Source organism: Sapajus apella, unplaced genomic scaffold (genome assembly GCF_009761245.1).
Source record: "Sapajus apella isolate SASKATOON/1434 unplaced genomic scaffold, GSC_monkey_1.0 scaffold5, whole genome shotgun sequence".
Classification (NCBI taxonomy): domain Eukaryota; kingdom Metazoa; phylum Chordata; class Mammalia; order Primates; family Cebidae; genus Sapajus; species Sapajus apella.
In genome coordinates, this window is record NW_022436945.1 from 28,369,007 (window position 1) to 28,389,305 (window position 20,299).

General features: G+C 41.3%; 1 protein-coding gene and 1 pseudogene across 3 annotated transcripts in view; one reads left to right on the top strand and one right to left on the bottom strand.

The window, feature by feature from the left end:
• The first annotated feature begins 2,319 nt into the window (after positions 1-2,319).
• Positions 2,320-20,299, top strand: part of KLHL5 (kelch like family member 5) — an 86,914-nt gene continuing 68,934 nt past the window's right edge. The window contains exon 1 of one of the 2 annotated variants that reach the window (XM_032272033.1): positions 2,320-2,620. The gene's annotated coding sequence lies outside the window, so the exon portion shown is untranslated. The remainder of the gene's footprint in view (positions 2,621-20,299) is intronic. The other variant, XM_032272038.1, reaches the window with a different exon arrangement.
• On the bottom strand, positions 15,007-16,775 carry LOC116545494 (annotated as a pseudogene). Its single transcript, XR_004266331.1, has one exon. The product of XR_004266331.1 is annotated as an elongation factor 1-alpha 1 pseudogene (transcript).

The window sequence follows — 20,299 nt, forward strand, 5'->3', positions numbered from 1 at the left end:
ATTTCACCTGGAAAAAAAAATCGTGTATGGGAATGCCTATTTCATTGTCTTTTTCTCTTTTTAAGACGGAATCTTGCTCTGTCGCCAGGCTGGAGTGCAGTGGTGCGATCTCAGCTCACCGCAATCTCTACCTCCCGGATTTAAATGATTCTCCTTCCTCAGCCTGCCTAGTAGCTGGGACTGCAGGCGCGCGCTACCACACTAGACTAATTTTTAGTAAAGACAGGGTTTCACCGTGTTGGCCAGGATGATCTTGATCTCCTCCTGACCTCTTGATCTGCCTGTCTTGGCCTCCCAAAGCGCTGGGATTACAGGCGTGAGCCACTGCGCCCTGCCGGGAATGCCTATTACTTAAAGATTTTTTTTTTCCCCCGAGACGGAGTGTTGCCCTGCCGCCCAGGCTGGAGTGCAATCTCAGCTCACTGCAACCTCTGCCTCCCGGATTCGAGCAATTCTCCCGCTTCAGTGTCCTGAGTAGCTGGGATTACAGGCGCGCACCACCAAACCCAGCTAATTTTTGTATTTGTAGTAGAGAGGGGGTTTCACTAAATTGGTCAGACTGATCTCAAACTCCTGACCTCGTGATCCGCCTCCCAAAGTGCTGGGATTACAGGCATGAGCCACCACCAGCCAAATTAGGAATTACCGCAATCGTAATCTGATTGAATTACAATGTTTTTCTAGTCTTTCTCATTATAAACCTGAAAGAAAAATACTGAACTAAAAATCCAAAACTGAACAAGTAACTATGAGCAGGGAGGGGGAAAAAAACTATGAGAAGAATGTCATTTGCTGTTAATGTACACAGAGGTTAACACTGAAAAATCCAATAGGGGCTGAAACATAGTACCAAATTCCAAAAATTCAAGCAGTGGGTTTGTTTACATAACTGTCTTTTATACTTAAAGACAAAGTTACTGAGGTAATTTTTATCAACGGGTGTAGGTGTCCATTGCATAGGAGGTGGAGGATGTCTCCTCCACATAGCTCGGATAAAAAAAATGTATCCTGTACTTTGCGGTTGGAGCCCTCCTTGGGAGAGTTTGTGATGTATCTTCTTCCCGACTGTACCAATCTTAAATCGTCCCATCCGCTTCCCTTTGAACTAGCAGTCCACGTCAAAGCTTCATTCTTTTACATTGTTGTTTTTTTCCTAACCACTTCCCCAAGTGGAAGTGCACAAAACATCCCTAAATAGATCTCCCAGCCACCCCAGGCTACTACCGCAGTTTGGTTATGTTATTTGATTATCAGTCTTCTGGACCACTTGCTTTGCTTGCATTGAGCTTTTATTATGGAGACATACTGAAGATCTCCTGAACAAATGTTATTTGGGGGAAAATGACCATATTCAACCATCACGGACGGACACCATACAGCTAGCTTAGAGTGCAAACACTCAATCTACGAATAATAAACCTACGCATTACTTTAAGAACCAAAAGCTGATGGGCACTTGGTTTACACATCACTCTGAGACAAAGTACGGAAATCCCTCCCTTCCTAATGCATCACGAGCTACTGTGGGCAGGCATCATAGTTGTTTTGCTCAAACCTGATGGTGAATTAACATGTAAAGTACTTTAGTGTTTTCGTAAGGCGCTAAGTAAATTAGTTGTTATTCTCACAACCTAGCATATAGGAAGAGTTCAATGTTGGGTAGAGGAATGAATAAAGAACCTACTTTTTCAGATTCTTATTATCCCAACACTGGAAAACAATGATTATGGTCACAGTGCTGAGGATCATAATTGCGATGGCACATACCCACCACCTAAAGCACAATAATTATCAGATTATTGCAGGGGGAATGGTTACTTAGTCTGGAGAAGAGAGGCGAGTCTGGGTGAGTTCCGTCTAAGCTCTGAGACAATAGAGGCCGCCTCTCTCTCAGCCTTCCAGCCCTGCAAAGGGACCTCTTCCTAACTTCCACCCCCAGGAATTCCCCTAACCCCAGTTTCAAGGGGCGGGGAACAACCAGAATCTTTGTCAGGTCCGCTACGCCACGCCCCCTCCTCTCCAGAGCCCCGCCCAGGCTGACGTCCCGTTCCCCCACTAACTCCCCTCGCCACAGCCGCTCCCTTTCCCCTATTCCCCCGCCCTGCGGCTCGGCCGTCCCAACGCCGCGCAGGGGAGCAAAGAAACCGCTGGCGGAGCAGTGGCGGCCGCAGTCTCCCGGGAAGCGCGGCCCGCCGAGGGGGCGGGGCGGGGCGGGGCCTGGCGGGAGGGGGCGGGGCGGGGCCTGGCGGGAGGGGGCGGGGCGGGGCCTGGCGGGAGGGGGCGGGGCGGGGCCTGGCGGGAGGGGGCGGGGCGGGCAGCCTCTCGCGCCGCGCCGGGACTGACGGGCGAGCTAGTCCCCGACCCCCACATACTCGCCCGCCCCCTCCGGGGCCGTCCGGGAACCCTGACCCCTACAGCCTGGCGCCGCCTGACGGAGCGGGAGTGTCTCGCTCCGGGCCGGCCGGCGCCGGGGGTGAGGCAGCCGGGACGGGGCTGGGGGCGCGCGAGGGGCCGAGCATCCTTCTCCTCAGCTCGCCGGCCCCGGCCCCCGCCTCCCCCGCTCCTCCTGCCTGGCCGCCCCGCCCGCCTTGACCCCCGGCCGCCTCCAGAGCGCGACGCGGTAAGTGCGACTTCCCCCTCGGTGTCGGGGAGGGGGTCGCCTCGGGCTGGCCCGCGCGGCAGGGCCCGCTCCCCGCCCCCACGCGACTCTCGCGCCCCGCCGCGGCCGCCCCGAACGCGCCGGCTGGGAGGACGCGGCCCCTCATGGAGGCGACTGCGAGGCCCCCCAGTCCGGAGGGGCTGGGCCGAGCGAGCGCCTCCCCATACCGCGCCCGGGACTCGAACCCCGGCCCTGCCTCCTTACTGCGCAGCCCCGAGCGCTGGAGCAGCGGCCCGGGGCGTCCTCGAGTTGTGGAAAGTTGTGGACGCGGCGCTGGTGGCCGGCGGTGAGGAGCGGACTGCGGTGCACAAGTTGCTGCTTTCATGGACTGTCCCTGCCAGTAAAACAAACGGGAAACCATTTGAGAGGTTTACCCTCTCCTTATTACTTGCAGGCAATTGTGACCTAAGTTTTTAAGTTTTTCTTTTAAATAATAGCCTCGCCCCCGGAGTGGTGGAAAATAAGACCGGGACTTCATTTTGCCGAGACCCGGCGTGCCTGGTGAAACTTTTGCGTTTAGGCATTTATTTCAGTGCATGCTCTGGGATCAGAAGCTGGGGAGAAAGTTTTCTGGGTCAAAGAGTAAAGCGTTACTGTCGTTATTTATCACTTCATTTCATTTTTTAAAATATTCTTTAATAGTCGACAAGTTCATAGAATTCAAAAGGTACAAAAGGGATAAACAGGCTCTCCCCACTCACCCCTGCACCTTCCCAATATTGTTTCTGGTGCCTTCTTCCAGAAAGATGTGCAATAGATGTGCAAATGCCCCTTCTGCTTGCTTTGAAAAATGGAGCTGCTGTTAAGTGCCTGGCAGCTGCTGGTTCTAAATAAATTTTGATTCTCCTTCCTGTTAGGAAACAGTTTAATAACTCTTTTTGGTTATTAGACCTCTGGCGGCAAAAAAACCCATTCATGACCCCCCCCACTCGTTTTCAGCATTTACAGATTTGACTGCATTGTGAATGTGTGTGTCCTATTGTCTCGTTATGACTTAAGGGAATACTTTTACACAAAGATGAATACGCTGACATTGTTGGGTCATGGGGCAGGAAGGGCGGAATCAACATGAAATTGCAAGAAGATGCAATATATACAATATATAGTTCCAGAAACGATATATTTGAAGCACATTAGTGACCATGTAGTACCATAGGTTAAAACAAACTCGGAAAATTGAAGTAGAGCAGAAAGAGAATACAATGTCAAGAAAAAATAATATCAAGTTCCTTTTTATAAGATCCTGTACTAGAGATGAGTCACAGTTTGGGCTTTGGGCTTCCTGGGAACTAGGAAAAAAAAGAGAAAAAGGAACAACATAAGTTTCAGCCTGTTTTGGCCGGGCGTGGTGACTCACGCCTGTAATCCCAGCAGTTTGGGAGGCCATGGTGGGCGGATCACTTGAGCTCAGGAGTTCAAGACCAGCCTGGCGAACATGGCGAGACCCCTGTTTCAAAAAAATCAATAAAATAAAACAAAGTTTCATTGTGTTTCTAATTCCAATATTAAAAACAAAACAAAACAAAAAAAAGTTCTGCCCTAAGCAAGTTTTCCAGTAATGAGTCCTAAGAGGCAGATTTCCTCACGTGCCCTAATAAAAAGGAGATACGGGATGCAATAGACAATATCTTTAAAACACCCCTACCAAAGATAGTGAATTTTGCACAACAGTGTTTTTCAATACAGGAGAGTAATAAAACTGTAACAAATTCTCTAAAGGAGTCACTTGTTTAGAATGATTTAGAACAGTATTTCCCAAACTGTGTTCTAAGGAATGAGAAAATATTTCCTTGCTTGCAATAAGATTCTGAGCTCAAGTAAGTTTGAGATAACTAGGTTAGAAAATTTAACTAGTTTTACTACGAAATATCTTGAAGGTTTACTATGCAAATGTTCAAGTTGCTGTTTTAAAGAGGGATATAGTGTGTGATCTTTTCCAAATTTGACTATGTAACACAAATTGAGGACCACAGAACCTATAAAAATGTATGAATTAGCTGGGTGTGGTGGCTCACACCTGTAATCCCAGCGCTTTGGGAGGCCAAGGCGGGTGGATCACTTGAGGTCAGGAGTTCAAGACCAGCCTGAACAACACGATTAAACCCCGTCTCTACTAAAAATACCAATAGTAGCCGGAGGTGGTGGCACCTACCTGTAGTCCCAGCTTGGGAGGCTGAAGGAGGAGAATCCCTTGATCCTGAGAGACGGAGGTTGCAGTGAGCCTAGATGGTACCACTGCACTCCAGCCTGGGTGACAGAGTGAGACTCCACCTCAAAAAATAAAAATAGATGAATTGTCTATTCTTCGGGCAGTTCTTTATTAGTCTTTCATACAACTGAAGTTTGATGAGAATTGGGAAGGAAAGAGTTGAGGTTAGCCAATTTGGTAAGGACCAAAGTGAAGATAATCTAAAAGTCAGGATTTTAACATACTGTGTAGCAAAGGAGAACACTACTTTCCCCCAATTCTTTCACATTTCTTCATTGTTCTGCAAGTTGCCTATTGAAGGACCTCTAGGGCACCTCCTTGTTCTGTGCTTCAGGGTACTTAGTGTCTATGAAGTAGACTAGGTGTAGCCAATTAGAAGTTTTTGAGGAATGACTTTAATTATTCTTGGATGTAAATATGTGGTTGACATTTTTTTTACCACAAATACTATTTGTACTGTTAATTTACTATCATAAGCATTCCATAACTATAAGAGACCTAAGAAAGCACAGTACAGAGTGGAAAGAGTGAAGATTTGAAGCCAGAAAATCTGGGATTTTGCCATTAATGTGTGTGTAGGGTTGTTTCCAGCAAGTTGATGAACCTCTCCATTTCCTTATTTGTAAAATTAGAATGATGACAGCACTTGAATTCATTTATAGAATAAATGTTGAGAATCTACTGGGTACTGGGTAGTAGAAAAACAGCTTTAAGAGTGCAAATGAAATAATATATCAAGAATCTTCAATGTCTAAATTTATTTCATTCCTGAGTGCAGATGGCAAGAGTTTGGAAGGCAAGGAATTGCACCTATCCAAATGTATTTGGTTCCAGAATTCAAGATGGCAAGTACGGAGAGTTGAGAGAATGAGGTATTGATCTAAAAATTTATCAGAATCCATTCAGTTCCTGTGTTTGCATGATGAGAGTTTGAATAATGAGGGACACTTCCATTCAAAAGTATTCTCTAAATGATAGTGCTGTACAAAATGATACCATTCTGAAAATAGAGGGCCAGAGCTATTCATTGTCTCACTCCATTTATGAGAAAGGGGTTTACTCAGTATACCAGGCAGGATAGATTATGCTGGGGTAACAAAAGAACTCTCACATCCTATTGATTTTAAACAGCAAAGAATTTTTTTCCATCATTCTACATGCCCAAGCAGGTCAGCAACTCCATTACAAATGGTTGATCTCAGTCTGTCGGAGGCTGTATCTCAACATGTGCTTCCACAGTTGTTGGGACAGGGAAAAGGGTGTGGTGATTGTACCTTGGCTTTTTTTTTTTGAGATTGAGTTTTGCTGTTGCTGCCCAGGCTGGAGTGCGACGGTGTGATCTTGGCTTACTGCAACCTCTGCCTTCCGGTTTCAAGGGATTCTCCTGCCTCAACCTCCCAAGTAGATGGAATTACAGGTGCCCACCATCACACCCAGCTAATTTTTGTATTTTTAGTAGGGACAGAGTTTCACCATGTTGGCCAGGCTGGTCTCGAATTCTGACCTTGTGATCCACCTGCCTCAGCTTTCCAAAGTGCTGGGATTACAGGCGTGAGCTATCGCACCTGGCATACATTGGCTCTTAAGGGCCTCTGTCTGGAAGTGACACATGTAACTTCCACTGCTATTTCATTGGCCAAAAGTCACTTAACTACACCCAAATTCAAGGAGATGGGAAAATGCATTTCTACCATGTGCCCAGAAAGAGGAGAACTGAAATAGTCTGGGAACAGTCTGAATGACTACTAAAGAGGCTTCATAGTCCCATGAGGTAACACAAAATCTTAATAAGTCAAAACTCAAATTATGTCAGTACAGTATTCTATTTAGAAAATAGAAAACAGCATTTCTTTGTGTATGTGACTGTGTTTAAACAGAATTATGCTGATGAGAAATATAAAGAACATCTTTTATTAGTTTGAAATGAAATACTTTTGAAAACTCCACAATTAGGTTTGTTATTTTGACCAAATGAATTTCATTCTTTTTAAATTGCATGTCCATTCAATAAACATTTGTAAAATGTGTATAAGGGGCCAGGCGTAGTGGCTCAAGACCATGCAATCCCAGTACTTTGGGAGGCCAAGGCGGAAGGATTTTTCAGACCAGGGGTTTTGAGACCAGTCTGGACAACATAGTGAGACCCTGTGTCTACAAAAAAATAAATAAAATTATCTGGGCGTAGTGGCATGTGCCTCCAGTCCCAGCTTCCATGGGGGCGGGGGTAGGGAGGTAGGCTGAGGTGGGATGATTGATCGTTTGAGCCTGGGAGGTCGAGGCTGCAGTGAGCCATGGTCAGGCCACTGCACTCTAGCCTATAGGAGAGCAAGAACTTGTCTTAAATAAATAATAAAGCGTATAAGGCACTGTGTTAGGGCTGTGAAGATAAAAAGATAAATGAGGATCGGGTGTGGTAACTCACGCTTGTAATCCCAGCACTTTGATAGGCTGAGGTGAGTGGATCACCGGAGGTCAGGAGTTCCAAGACCAGCCTGGCCAACATGGTGAAACCAAAACCATGTCTCTAATTAAAATACAAAAAAAAAAAAAATTAACTAGGTGTGATGCACACCTATAATCCCAGCTACTCGGCAGCTGAGGCAGGAGAATTGCGTGAATCCAGGAAGCAGAGGTTTTGGTAAGCTGAGATCACGCCGCTGCACTCCAGCCTGGGCGACAGAGTGAGACTCTATCTCAAAAAAAAAAAAAAAAAAAAGGGAGTTTACAATCACATTGGAAAATAGCTATACTTGAGTTCTCTCTCCCTTCCTCTTTAAGGCATCATTTACAGCATGTAAATGATTTGTATACACACATATAGTGAAAAATACTAAATGTATAAAAATTGTTACACTTTTTGGACTTAAGGAGTATTTTATGATAAATTAAAGGATATGGCCAGGTGCTGTGGCTCATGCCTGTAATCCCAACACTTTGGGAGGCCGAGGTGGGCGGATCACCAGGTCAAGAGATCGAGACCATCCTGACCAACATGGTGAAACCTCATCTCTACTAAAAATACAAAAATTAGCCGGGCATGGTACAGGTGCCTGTAGTCCCAGCTACTTGGGAGGCTGAGGCAGGAGAATCACTTGTACCTGGGAGGCAGAGGTTGCAGTGAGCCAAGATTGGGCGATTGTACTCCAGCCTGGCAACAGAGTGAGAGTCTTTCTCAAAAATAAAAATTCAAAAAATCAAATTAAACAATATTACTTAAATTAGCATAAACAAAAGGAATGTTATGTTAGTAAAGGAATATAGTTTATATCAGAGTCCAAGGGCAAGAAGTACAGCTGGGCCTCAAAAGCAACTGGCACCAATAAAGAAAGCTGGGAGCTAGGGTTACTTTCTCTCTCACCAGGTCTACATGATTTTTTACTAGTGTCTCTCTCTGCACATGTATTTCTTTCTTCTTTTTCTCTGTTGACTAATTTTTCTCTGATTTGCTGTTACATGGGTGTTTTAAGAGTTTACAAACTTGAAACTAACTGGAGGATTTAACAATTTCAGAAGATCTAAAAATTGTTAAGTGCATTGTCTTTGTAAGCTCTTCACTACCAGACTTAGGAAATAATGCAGTTGACGCTAAAAAATTAGCACAATTGACAACTTTATAGTAGAGAAAGAGGCAGTGATAATAGCTTTCAGTCAAAGAAACCCGAGAGTAAAGAAACTGAGGTTCTACACAATTAACATCAGCTTGCAAATTCTAGTGAGACAGGCTGATTACAATAATCAGGGTAAGAAGGTACAACTGGATCTGACTTAAGTAACTACATATTCCCTTCCTGAACACTGGCAGACGCTATCTCCATTGTAATCCCTTCACCCATCCCTTCTTCCTCTTCCACGGTAAGGATTGACTGAATTGTCTAACCCTTACAAATCATCTTCTCTGATCCTGAAACAGGGCCCCCTGGCTTCTCTTCATGGGTAATAATGCAGGAAGAAGGGCACATGTAATATACTACCTAGCCCTGCTCTTTTCTTCCATCCAAACTGGTCTCCTAGACACTCTTTAATTTGGACGTTTTACATTTTAATATGCTATTACCATATCTCTTCAACTTAATATAATTTTATTCTCAATAAATTTCCATCCTTTTTCTGTTAGACCTGTGTACTTAGCTTTGCTAGCAGCGTTCCCATGTATTTTCAAACTGCAATAACCCCTTCATGGTTGAAAAATTTATCCATAGCTTCACCTCAGCAGTGGCTGAAGAGATGAACTATGGGGAGGTGGTATATGTTACCTGGGAGTGGATTCTCCAGAAGGAAAAAACAAAACAAGAACATGAGTAAAAGCTGTGTATTAGATTAGGTTCAGATTGTAGAGTATCTGGAATGTCATTAAGATGCTTGTACTCTTGTTGCTGTGCAAATGAAGGGGTTTTCTTGGGTCAACTAAACTTCAAATTCAGAAAGCTCGTTTACTCAGAAAGCTATCAGACAGGAATCATAGCTTGCCGGCAGGGCAGCATCAAATGTTCCTCGGCAGTGGGAGTGACTTTCACAGCAGTCAATGCAGGCAACTCATAGCCACCTGGGTAGGACCTCAGAGGAAGCTCACACTAGGTGGTGCAGGAGCTACCTTGGCTTAAAAAAAGAAAACCCATGTCCCACAGGAGCCAATGTCTCTTACACAACTCCATAGGCTTGGTTTCCAGGGTTTCTGTAAAAGCTATGCTAATTAAGAGCCATCACAAGGTAGTCAAAGCTATAGCTCTTTTATGAGTTTATGGTTCGTTTATAGTTCCTGAGTCTTGATGCAAATTTACTAATCATGTGGATCATTTTTATTATAAGTAGTGTTACTTAGTAACATAGTTGAGGTACCAAGTTTTACAGGTGGCCAGGGAACAGAGCCAAAAGGGTTATGAACTGAAGCTTTACTCATACTTGTATTATCTGCAATGCCTTTCGTTTAAGAAGTATTCCATAATATTTCTTTTGCTTATTTTGATGTAGTGTACTCTTTTTATGTTTTTTTTTTTTTTTTAAAACAGAGTCTCACTTTGTTGCCAGGGCTGAAGTGCAATGGTGCCCTCTCGGCTCACTGCAACCTCCGCTTCCCAGGTTCAAGCAATTCTCCTGCCTGAGCCTCCCAAGTAGCTGGGATTACAGGCACCCACCACCACACCTGGCTAATTTTTTGTATATTTAGTAGAGACAGGGTTTCACTGTGTTAGCCAGGCTGGTCTCAAACTCGTGACCTCATGATCTGCCCGCCTCGGCCTCCCAAAGTGCTGGGATTACAGGTGTGAGCCACTGCGACCACCCCATTTACGTGAGTCTGGAAAGGCAGGCAAAGACTCTTCATTAAAAATCCTGAATTCCATGCTAAATATCTTAGCTTTTATTTATCTTGTAGCTGATGGAAAACAAACATAAACATTTTAAGTAGAATGATGTAGTCAAGAATTGCACTTTAGAAGGCTACTTTGGCGATAGTTGGGAGAATGAATAAGAGAGGATTTAGACTTGAGGTTGGTTGGTTCATTTCTACTTGATATTTGCCTTTCTCTGGGGAGCTATTTCTCTGATAAGCAGAAAGAAGGAATACTCAAGTTCGTGCTCCACAGGAATTTAGAATTGCTGGCCTGGTTTCTGCATGGTTCTTTGTAGAGGCCTGAACTAGTTTGTCCTAAATGTATTTGTCATCTCCTTCCCCTCATTGGAGTTTGGGAGGACTACTCTGAAGTGCCTCCTAAGAACACTGGATTTAATCTACTGCATAATTAACACTAAGAAATTCTAGCCTCCATTGATCTCTGCTAATCCCCATTTGACCAGTAGCATCCTCATTTTGCTTTTTGCTGGAGTTAAATTATTGAACAGTTTATTGGTGGCTTTTCTTTAGGCCTAGTTTTTTAGGGCAAACTAGGCAGTTTCTTTAATGGTTAACTTGTTTAATCAACATTTGTGGTGGTTAACCATTTCTAATTATGAGCAGTTGAGAAACAGTGCTCCGCATTTTTTCCCCTTTATCGCTTACATTGCCCATTAGTACCCTTTCCCTACCCAACTTAGGCTGTTCTAATAAAAATATATAATTTATAAAATCTGGATTGGTCCTACAGCAGAGTCAAATTGATCTGTGATTGGCTCATCTGTTTAGAGAGCCCAGGCAACTTTAATTGATTATACTTGTGTCTGGAGAGTACGGATTGATTACTTTTCTTAAACCTCCATCACCATAAAGCTACGTGGAGACAGAAACACTTCTGGATTTGGTTCAGGTCAGTAGAAGACAAATTTGTGGTTATCCAGATTGTTATTTTTTATGGCACATAAGATAATTGGGTGTCTCAGCACGTGCCAACCATCATGTATCAGGCAAGAATTTAGCAGTGGTTTTCCATCATTTTTTAATGATACTACAGTTATCATTCTTGTGCACAGCAAATATATACTTACATTGACAAAAATCTAAGGAGTGGATAGCGAGGAAACCTTGTTTTTTTGTTTTTTTGTTTTTACCAGTCATCAAGCCAAAAGACTATTTTCAGAAGTAACGATTTTGTTATACCGTAGTAGTATCAACTGTAATAACTTTTGCAGGTGAGCTTAAAATAAATGCTATATAATATTAATTGAGCTGATTTTTAAAAATGTCCTTTGCTTTACTACCAGGTATCAGTACTGATAGGTAGTTGTGGGATAAAACGATTCTTTTGATGTAACTGTGGGTCAGTACTTTGTAAGAAACAGCAGCAGAAATTGCGAGGGAGTTAAGCAGGGAGAAATCTATGAGGCACTTGTACTTGGTGAATAAGGGTTATTTTGGCATTTAACTGCAGTCGTGAACATAATATTTTGTTATGGGAGAAATCGTGTTCCTTAAGTACTCTGGTTTTTTGTTTTTTCCCTTTTTGGTGCCTTACTTGCTTTTAATTTGGTCAGATATCAGCAAATAATTTGTCTGCTCTGCCACTCTCTACTAGACAGCTAACCTTGTCCAAGTCAACTATACTCTCAATCTACTTCCTTGTTCGCACAATGGGGGTAATAACTACTCTACCTGCCTCACAAGGTATTTTGTGAGTAGCAAATGAGAATACTTCTTGCTTTGAAAGCAAGAAGCGGTGTGATGTATTCGAAAGTAATGGTTTTTAGATTCTATCCCAGACCCTGCCACTCACCAGATATGGGTATTAAGGCAAGTTAATCTCTCTCCAATATCTTCGTCTATAAGGAGTGGGGAGCAGGGGGCAGGAATGACTCCTGTTTTGATAGAGTTTTTCTGAAAATAAAATGCCCCAGTCAATGTAAAGTACTTTATATATTATTGTGCTCATGTGGGCACTTAAGAAATAGTAGCTGCTGCTACAAATCCTGACCATTACTTAATACTTAGATGTGCCACTTACTTAATCCTATTAATGAAGAGAAAACTGAAGACAAAGGAGGTGAAGTGATTTGCCCAAATTATACAGCTAGCTGGTGAGTGGCTTAGCTATTACTCAGGCTCTTTCTGCTGTGTCACTTAGGCTACCATTAATAAGTGATAATGTGGGAAAATAACAGCAGGAGCACTCTCCACCATCTCCTTCTGAACTGATTTATAGCTCTAACCTGAGGCACACTCTTCTAATGTAAAATGTACTTATCAATACCAAGGGCCAACTCAACACTCATGGCTAAGTAGGCAGCTCCATTGCTGACCTATACATCTCTGCATACCTATTGAATTGAGTACTTACCAGAAGTTGGTTCTGTTTATTCACAAACCTGTTTTTAACAGTTATACTTGTTACAGTAATTATAAAATAGTAGTTAACATATAAATTGATGAAAGTGTAAAGAAAAGAGAATTCTTCCTATGAAAATTAAGTTGAGGCCGGGCAAGGTGGCTCACTCCTGAAATCCCAGCACTTTGGGAGGCTGAGGCAGGCAGATCAGAAGGTCAAGAGATCGAGACCATCCTGGCCAACATGGTGAAACCTCATCTCTACTAAAAATACAAAAAAATTAGCTGGGCATAGTGGCACACACTTGTAGTCCAAGATACTCAGGTACTGAGGCAGGAGAATTGCTTGAACCTGGGAGGCAGAGGTTGCCAAGATTATGAGCCAAGATTATGCCACTGCATTCCAGCCTGATGACAGAGTGAGATTCTGTCTCAAAAAAAAAAAAAAAAAAAAAATTAAGTTGAATGCTTTGGGATGCCTCTGTATAAATGAGTTATTAAAAAATCTTCTATCAAGTTAGACAAAGGCTGGATAATTGTAAGAGACTAGGGAAAAAGTCATCAAAGTCTAAAGCAGTGCTTGTCAAAGGCCATCAGCCAGCTACCTTGTCTTCAGACTATTAGGGATCCTCAAGGATATAAGGAGCTCACATTAGAATACTCATTAACTGCATTAGGCAAACTAATGCGCACTGTTTGGTTCAGCAGATGTTTTGTTTTCATGGTGAGACTTTCTCCTTGAAGAAAGCAACACATTAATTTACAATCTGGCACAAATTTTTCCTATGGTGGACAGACCACTGGTCTAATAGATTCTGTATTCATATTCTTTCAAAAGTGCTTTCAAGTTCTCTTTCCATTTATAGAAACCATAAATGGAAATTGTAGATGATGGATCATTATGGGTATGGCTTATGCAAGAAAAAGGACCCAAACTCAGTAGGAGACCCCTATCAAATATATGGCATTAACCCTATATAAAAAGCTTTACAAATGAATGTGCATGTGTATGTTCAAGTTAAAATAACATCTTTAAGGGAATGTATATATTATTTTTATGAGTATTGACTTTTTTCTTTAGTGGACAACTCTAGGTTTTATCTGATAAGGGGGCTTTCACTGTACTCAGAGTTCCAGGTTGACTGGAAATAAATCTTTGACCCCTGCAGCTGTCTAAGCTTGCTTTGCTATCTTAGCTTACCCTATGCATTCTGTATGTATTTTTAACATGCTGTATTATAATTTTTTAGATTTAATGGCAGTTCCTGCATTGTAAGTGATATAGCAGAGGAACACAGTTTAGTTTAAAGGTTAAAGCTTACTCCACTTACTTTTTTTGCCTTGATCTTTTTCATCTTGATCTTCTCTCATAAATGTATACTTATAGGCATATTGTTACAGTGCTTTTATTTAGGATACACAAATAAAATCCTTGTATTATGTGGCTTTTACCATGAAATCATCTTCAGTTTTTCAGCATAAAGTTCTTGACTGCTGAGTTTTCATGGTTTATTGCAACTGAATTTAAATGTGTGTGTGTGTGTGTGTGTGTGTGTTTGTGTGTGTGTGTGTGTAAGAGAGAGAGAGAGAGAGACAAAGACAGAGAGAGACAGAGAGGCAGTCTCATCCTGTTGCCCAGGCTGGAGTGCAATGGCACAGTCTCGGTTCACTGCAGCCTCCACCTCCCAGGTTCAAGCAATCCTCCTGCCTCAGCCTCCTGAGTAGCTAGAACTACAGGCCTGTGCCACTCTACCTGGCTAATTTTTGTAGAGATGGAGTTTCACCATCTTGGCCAGTCTGGTCTCAAACTCCTGACCTCAAGTGATTCACCTGCCTCGGCCTCCCAAAGTGCTGGGATTACAGGCATGAGCCACTGTACCCGGCCAGAATTTAAATTCGACATTTAAAATCTTTCATTTACTGATTAAATTAGAGTTATTTCCCAGTTGTTTTTAACAAAGTGAAAGATTTAACATTGTGCTAGAAATCTTAATTTTGGATTTCAAACTGTAAGTTTTTTTTTTATTACAAAAGAAATTTTGGTGCCACGTGTTTGTGGTATTGAGTGAATAGAATCCAAAGATAACCAGTGTTATCCCAGGGCTCATCTGTTCACACTTTAAATTTCTGATTTTTTAAATAGATTAGTTTTTGGCTCTAGATTCCTATCCTAGCTGTTTGGTTACTAGATACGTAATTAAAACCAAACATGTTTAAAGCCTCACTCAATCCTCCTGAAACAATATCTTTACTTCCTTACTTATGTTAACATTAGCATTCTTCTTCCAATCACCCAAATTTGAAAATGCTGTCATCTTTGACTTTTTCCTCTCCATTTGCCACAGACATCCTAGAAGGTCTCTGTGATATCTTAAACTTCCACCGTCCTTTCAGATCTTGTTGCCTCCAGTCAAGTTTGAACTGTGCCTCTTACATTGCAGAGTTTTCTTTTTTTTTTTTTTTTTCTCATTAAACTTTTTTAATGGGTCTCAAAATTCTGTGACAAATTTTTGGTCGTTTCCATTAAAAAGTACTGATTTTAAAAACTAATAACTTAAAACTGCCACAAGCAAAAAAGAAAACCAAAGTGGTCCACAAAACATTCTCCTTTCCTTCTGAAGGTTTTATGATGCATTGTTATCATTGACCAGTCTTTTACTACTAAACTTAAATGGCCAATTGAAATAAACAGTTCTGAGACCGTTCTTCCTCCACCACTGATTAAGACTGAGGTGGCAGGTATTAGGGATAATATTCATTTAGCCTTCTGAGCTTTCTGGGCAGACTTGGTGACCTTGCCAGCTCCAGCAGCCTTCTTGTCCACTGCTTTGATGACACCCACAGCAACTGTCTGTCTCATATCACGAACAGCAAAGCGACCGAGAGGTGGATAGTCTGAGAAGCTCTCAACACACATGGGCTTGCCAGGAACCATATCAACAATGGCAGCATCACCAGACTTCAAGAATTTAGGGCCATCTTCCAGCTTTTTACCAGAACGGCGATCAATCTTTTCCTTCAGCTCAGCAAACTTGCAGGCAATGTGAGCCGTGTGGCAATCTAGTACAGGAGCATAGCCAGCACTGATTTGGCCTGGATGGTTCAGGATAATCACCTGAGCAGTGAAGCCAGCTGCTTCCATTGGTGGGTCGTTCTTGCTGTCACCAGCAACGTTGCCACGACGAACATCCTTGACAGACACATTCTTGACATTGAAGCCCACATTGTCCCCAGGAAGAGCTTCACTCAAAGCTTCATGGTGCATTTCAACAGATTTCACTTCAGTTGTAACGTTGACTGGAGCAAAGGTGACCACCATACCAGGTTTGAGAACACCAGTCTCCACTCGGCCAACAGGAACGGTACCAATACCACCAATTTTATAGACATCCTGGAGAGGCAGTCGCAAGGGCTTGTCAGTTGGACGAGTTGGTGGTAGGATGCAGTCCAGAGCCTCAGGCAGAGTGGTTCCACTGGCATTGCCATCCTTACGGGTGACTTTCCAACCCTTGAACCAAGGCATGTTAGCACTTGGCTCCAGCATGTTGTCACCATTCCAACCAGAAATTGGCACAAATGCTACTGTGTCGGGGTTGTAGCCAATTTTCTTAATGTAAGTGCTGACTTCCTTAACGATTTCCTCATATCTCTTCTGGCTGTAGGGTGGCTCAGTGGAATCCATTTTGTTAACACCAACAATTAGTTGTTTCACACCTAGTGTGTAAGCCAGGAGGGCATGCTCTCGGGTCTGCCCGTTCTTGGAGATACCAGCTTCAAATTCACCAACACCAGCAGCGACAATCAGGACAGCACAGTCAGCCTGAGATGTCCCTGTAATCATGTTTTTGATGAAGTCTCTGTGTCCTGGGGCATCAATGATAGTCACGTAGTACTTGCTGGTCTCAAATTTCCACAAGGAGATATCAATGGTGATACCACGTTCACGCTCGGCTTTCAGTTTATCCAAGACCCAGGCATACTTGAAGGAGCCCTTTCCCATCTCAGCAGCCTCCTTTTCAAATTTTTCAATGGTTCTTTTGTCGATGCCACCGCATTTGTAGATTAGATGACCAGTAGTGGTGGACTTGCCCGAATCTACATGTCCAATGACGACAATGTTGATATGAGTCTTTTCCTTTCCCATTTTGGCTTTTAGGGGTAGTTTTCACGACACCTATGTTCTGGCGGCAAACCCGTTGCGAAAAAGGACATTGCAGAGTTTTCTAACTGGTTTCCTTGCAAGGTATCCTCCCTTGTAAAATCCATTTTTCACCATTGCCAAATTAATCTTGAGGTGTATCTCTATATTCTTACCTCAGAAACCTCAACTTCACCCAAATAAAGGACACACTTACCTTTTCATAATTCAGTAAGAGTTCCATTCAAGACCCTCTGTTGCTGGATTTAAAAATCTTTCATCAAGATCTGTGCCGTGAATTTATTCATTTTTTAAAAATTTATATTCAGAAAGTATTTAAATGCCATGCACCATACAGGTTGTTAGGGATATAGTGGTCCCTGTCCTGATTGATTTTTGTAGTCTATTTCTTCATCTTTGTGTTCTGTTCTGCTTACAGAACAAAACATTTGTTGAATTTACAGAAATACAGGATTTTTTTACATTTATAATGTTTGATTTTATGAGAATGGAGAAGAGATACAGAATGTCTGGTATATTTCTAGAATTAAAGTCAAGTTAATAAAAGTAAATATCAAATCTTTCAGGATAAATAACTGAAATTTTCCACCATCATACATTTTTAAGTGTTATGGAATTTACATGTTGATAGAATTATACTAGTATTCAAATATTTTAAATAAACCAAAATCTGATAGACCTAATTTGACAAAGTTTAAAAAGTATCCCAGAATTATTAAACTTTGGAGAGCTCTTCAAAATCATTCAGTGCAACTTAACTCTTTTATAACTGAGGAAAAACAGAGAGATGAGAGTTGCTGGGTTAGTATTGTAAAATTCTTGATGTTTTTTAATGCAGTGTATATCACACACTTAAAACTTTAGAAATAGATTTATTAAAATTGATGAGTCATAAATACTGTTATCTAAAAAACTATGTGAAGGGAGGTTAATGTGGTGATGATTATTAATATAAGGTAGTTACCAAATAGCCATGATTTAAATTGAGTGAAGCTATAGCTTTAAAAACCACACTGTTGAAGTGAGCTCACCTTCATTCTATTTTAATGATATTTCAGTGTTTCTATTGTAACACTGAATAGTGTCATCTTTTAAATTTACAGACTAAGATTTGAGCAGATTTGAAACAGAAATTGCACATAGGTCCTTTAATTACATTTTGAAAAATGTATTCATAATGGACACATACTATCTATTTTAAATAATACAGGAGTGATTTTGTATTTCAGGCTTAACCTAAAGTAAAGCAAGGTTATTAAAATGAGAGGTACAGAGTATAATTTTGTAATGAGTTTGAATAAAGTGTGTTCATTTGAAAAGACATCTGCTGTTTAGCCATTGGATTTCAAGTGATAGAATTTTATGTCATAAGAATGAATAGAAAAAAGAAATTCTTATAATCACATTGTGATTTTTCTCGTAAGTTGCAAAAATACTGGTAAGATTTTGTCAACCAGGCGCTGTGGCTCACGCCCGTAATCCTAGACCTTGGGGGACCATGGCCAGCAGGTTACTTGAGCCCAGGAATTCAAGAACAGTCTGGGCAATGTGGCAAAACTCTGGCTGTACAAAAATTAGCCAGGTGTGGTGGCACATGCCTATAGTCCCAGGTTATGACTGCAGTGAGCTGAGATTGCGCCACTGCACTGCAGCCTGTGTGACAGTGAGACCCTGTCTCAAAAAAAAAAAATTTTGTTACCAAAGATAAAATGTGTCTATAATTTAAAAATTGGATTCTTAATTTATTTTATAATTTAAAAAATAGACAGTATAAGTATATACTTTTATTATTGCTCTTATATATTATTGCTCTAATTGTTGAATAATTTATGTTTTCATTAGAGAAATATTTATTGAGCACATACTGTCTCCTAGGTACTATTCTATTACAAATGCTGAGATTGGTGACCAAAACAAAGCCCTACTTAAGCTTACTTTGTAGTGAGGATGAAGACAATAAGCAAGTAAGCATCAAATATGCCAGGTGGTAGTAAGTGCTGTGAAAAAAATTAGGAGGATCAGTGGGCTTATGAATGATGAGGGATCTAATTTACAAAGCATAGTCAGTGAAGACCATCTTGATAATTTAACATTGTAATGATTTTTAATAAGTACTGATCTTTTATAAATAATTTTCCTGGGAAATACTTGTCATCAGAGCTGGATAAATTTTGGAGCAAAACAATTTTATATCGTTGGTGAAAGTTGTTGGAACACAAGAAAAAGTGTTAGGTAAATGCTGAATTTCATGCCATAAAGGCATTAATGTTTAAGCTTACTTCATACTTTCATAAAGAAAATATCAGAAATATAAGAACTATAAATCAAGAAGATAAAGATTAAATAGAAAAAAAGAGCAAGAGGCCTAAATAACCATTTCACGGAGGATATCCAAATGACCGGTAATCATGAAGAGTTACTTAGCCATGTTAGTAATGAAGAAAATGTAAAGGAAACCAAATGGGATACCATTACACACTTGTCAGAATGACTAAAATTAAAAAGACAATATGGGCCAGGCACAGTAGCTCACGCCTGTAATCCTACCACTTTGAGAGGCTGAGGGGGTTGGATCACTTGAGGTCAGGAGTTTGAGACTGGTGTGGCCAACATGGTGAAACTCCATCTGTACTAAAAGTACAAAAGTTAGCCAGACGTTGTGGTGCACACCTGTAATCCAAGCTACTGGGGAGGCTGAGGCAGAAGAATTGCTTGAATCTGGGAGACGGAGGTTGCTGTGAACAGAGATCATGCCATTGCACTCCAGCCTGGGCGACAGAGCAGGACTCCATCTCAATCAATCAATCAATCAATCTATTAAAGACAATATGAGTGTTAGCTAGATGTGGAGTAACTGGGATTCTCATGTGCTGCTTATAGGAGTGTAAACTGGTAACAATCATAGGTGAACACATATATACCTTATAACCTAGCAGTTTTATTTCTGGATATATAGCCTGCATGTGTTTGTATTGTGTGTGTGTTTATATAATATATAAAAGCATTAATACTTATATATAAACACACACACAGTACACATATGTGCGCACCAGACATTATGTACAAATATATTTATAGCAGCACTATTTGCAAAAGTTGAAAACTAGAAACAACTCAAACGTCTGTCAGTAATAGAATGGATTTTGATGGTTATATGTTATATAATGGAGTGTTATAGCACGTAATAACATATGTATAATGTAATATAACTATTAAAACCAACCATCAGCTGCTACAGACAATAACATTAATTTCAAAACAATGCTGAACAAAAGAAAATATTTCTGTGAAGTTGAAAAGCAGAGAATACTAGTTTATGCTAAGGATGGTGGTTACCTTTGGGAAGAAGCCATGATTAATCTTTCTGGTTTTGAACCTGGGTGGTGATAACATATTTGAGTTCATAGTGTGATAATTTATTGAGCTGTACTTGTGATTTGGACACTTCTCTGTTCTATGTGAAACTTTATTATTAACTTTTTTTTTTTTTGAGACAGAGTCTTGCTATGTTGCCCAGGCTGGAGGGCAGTGGATGATCTCAGCTCATTGCAACCTCTGCCTCCCGGGTTCAAGTGATTCTCC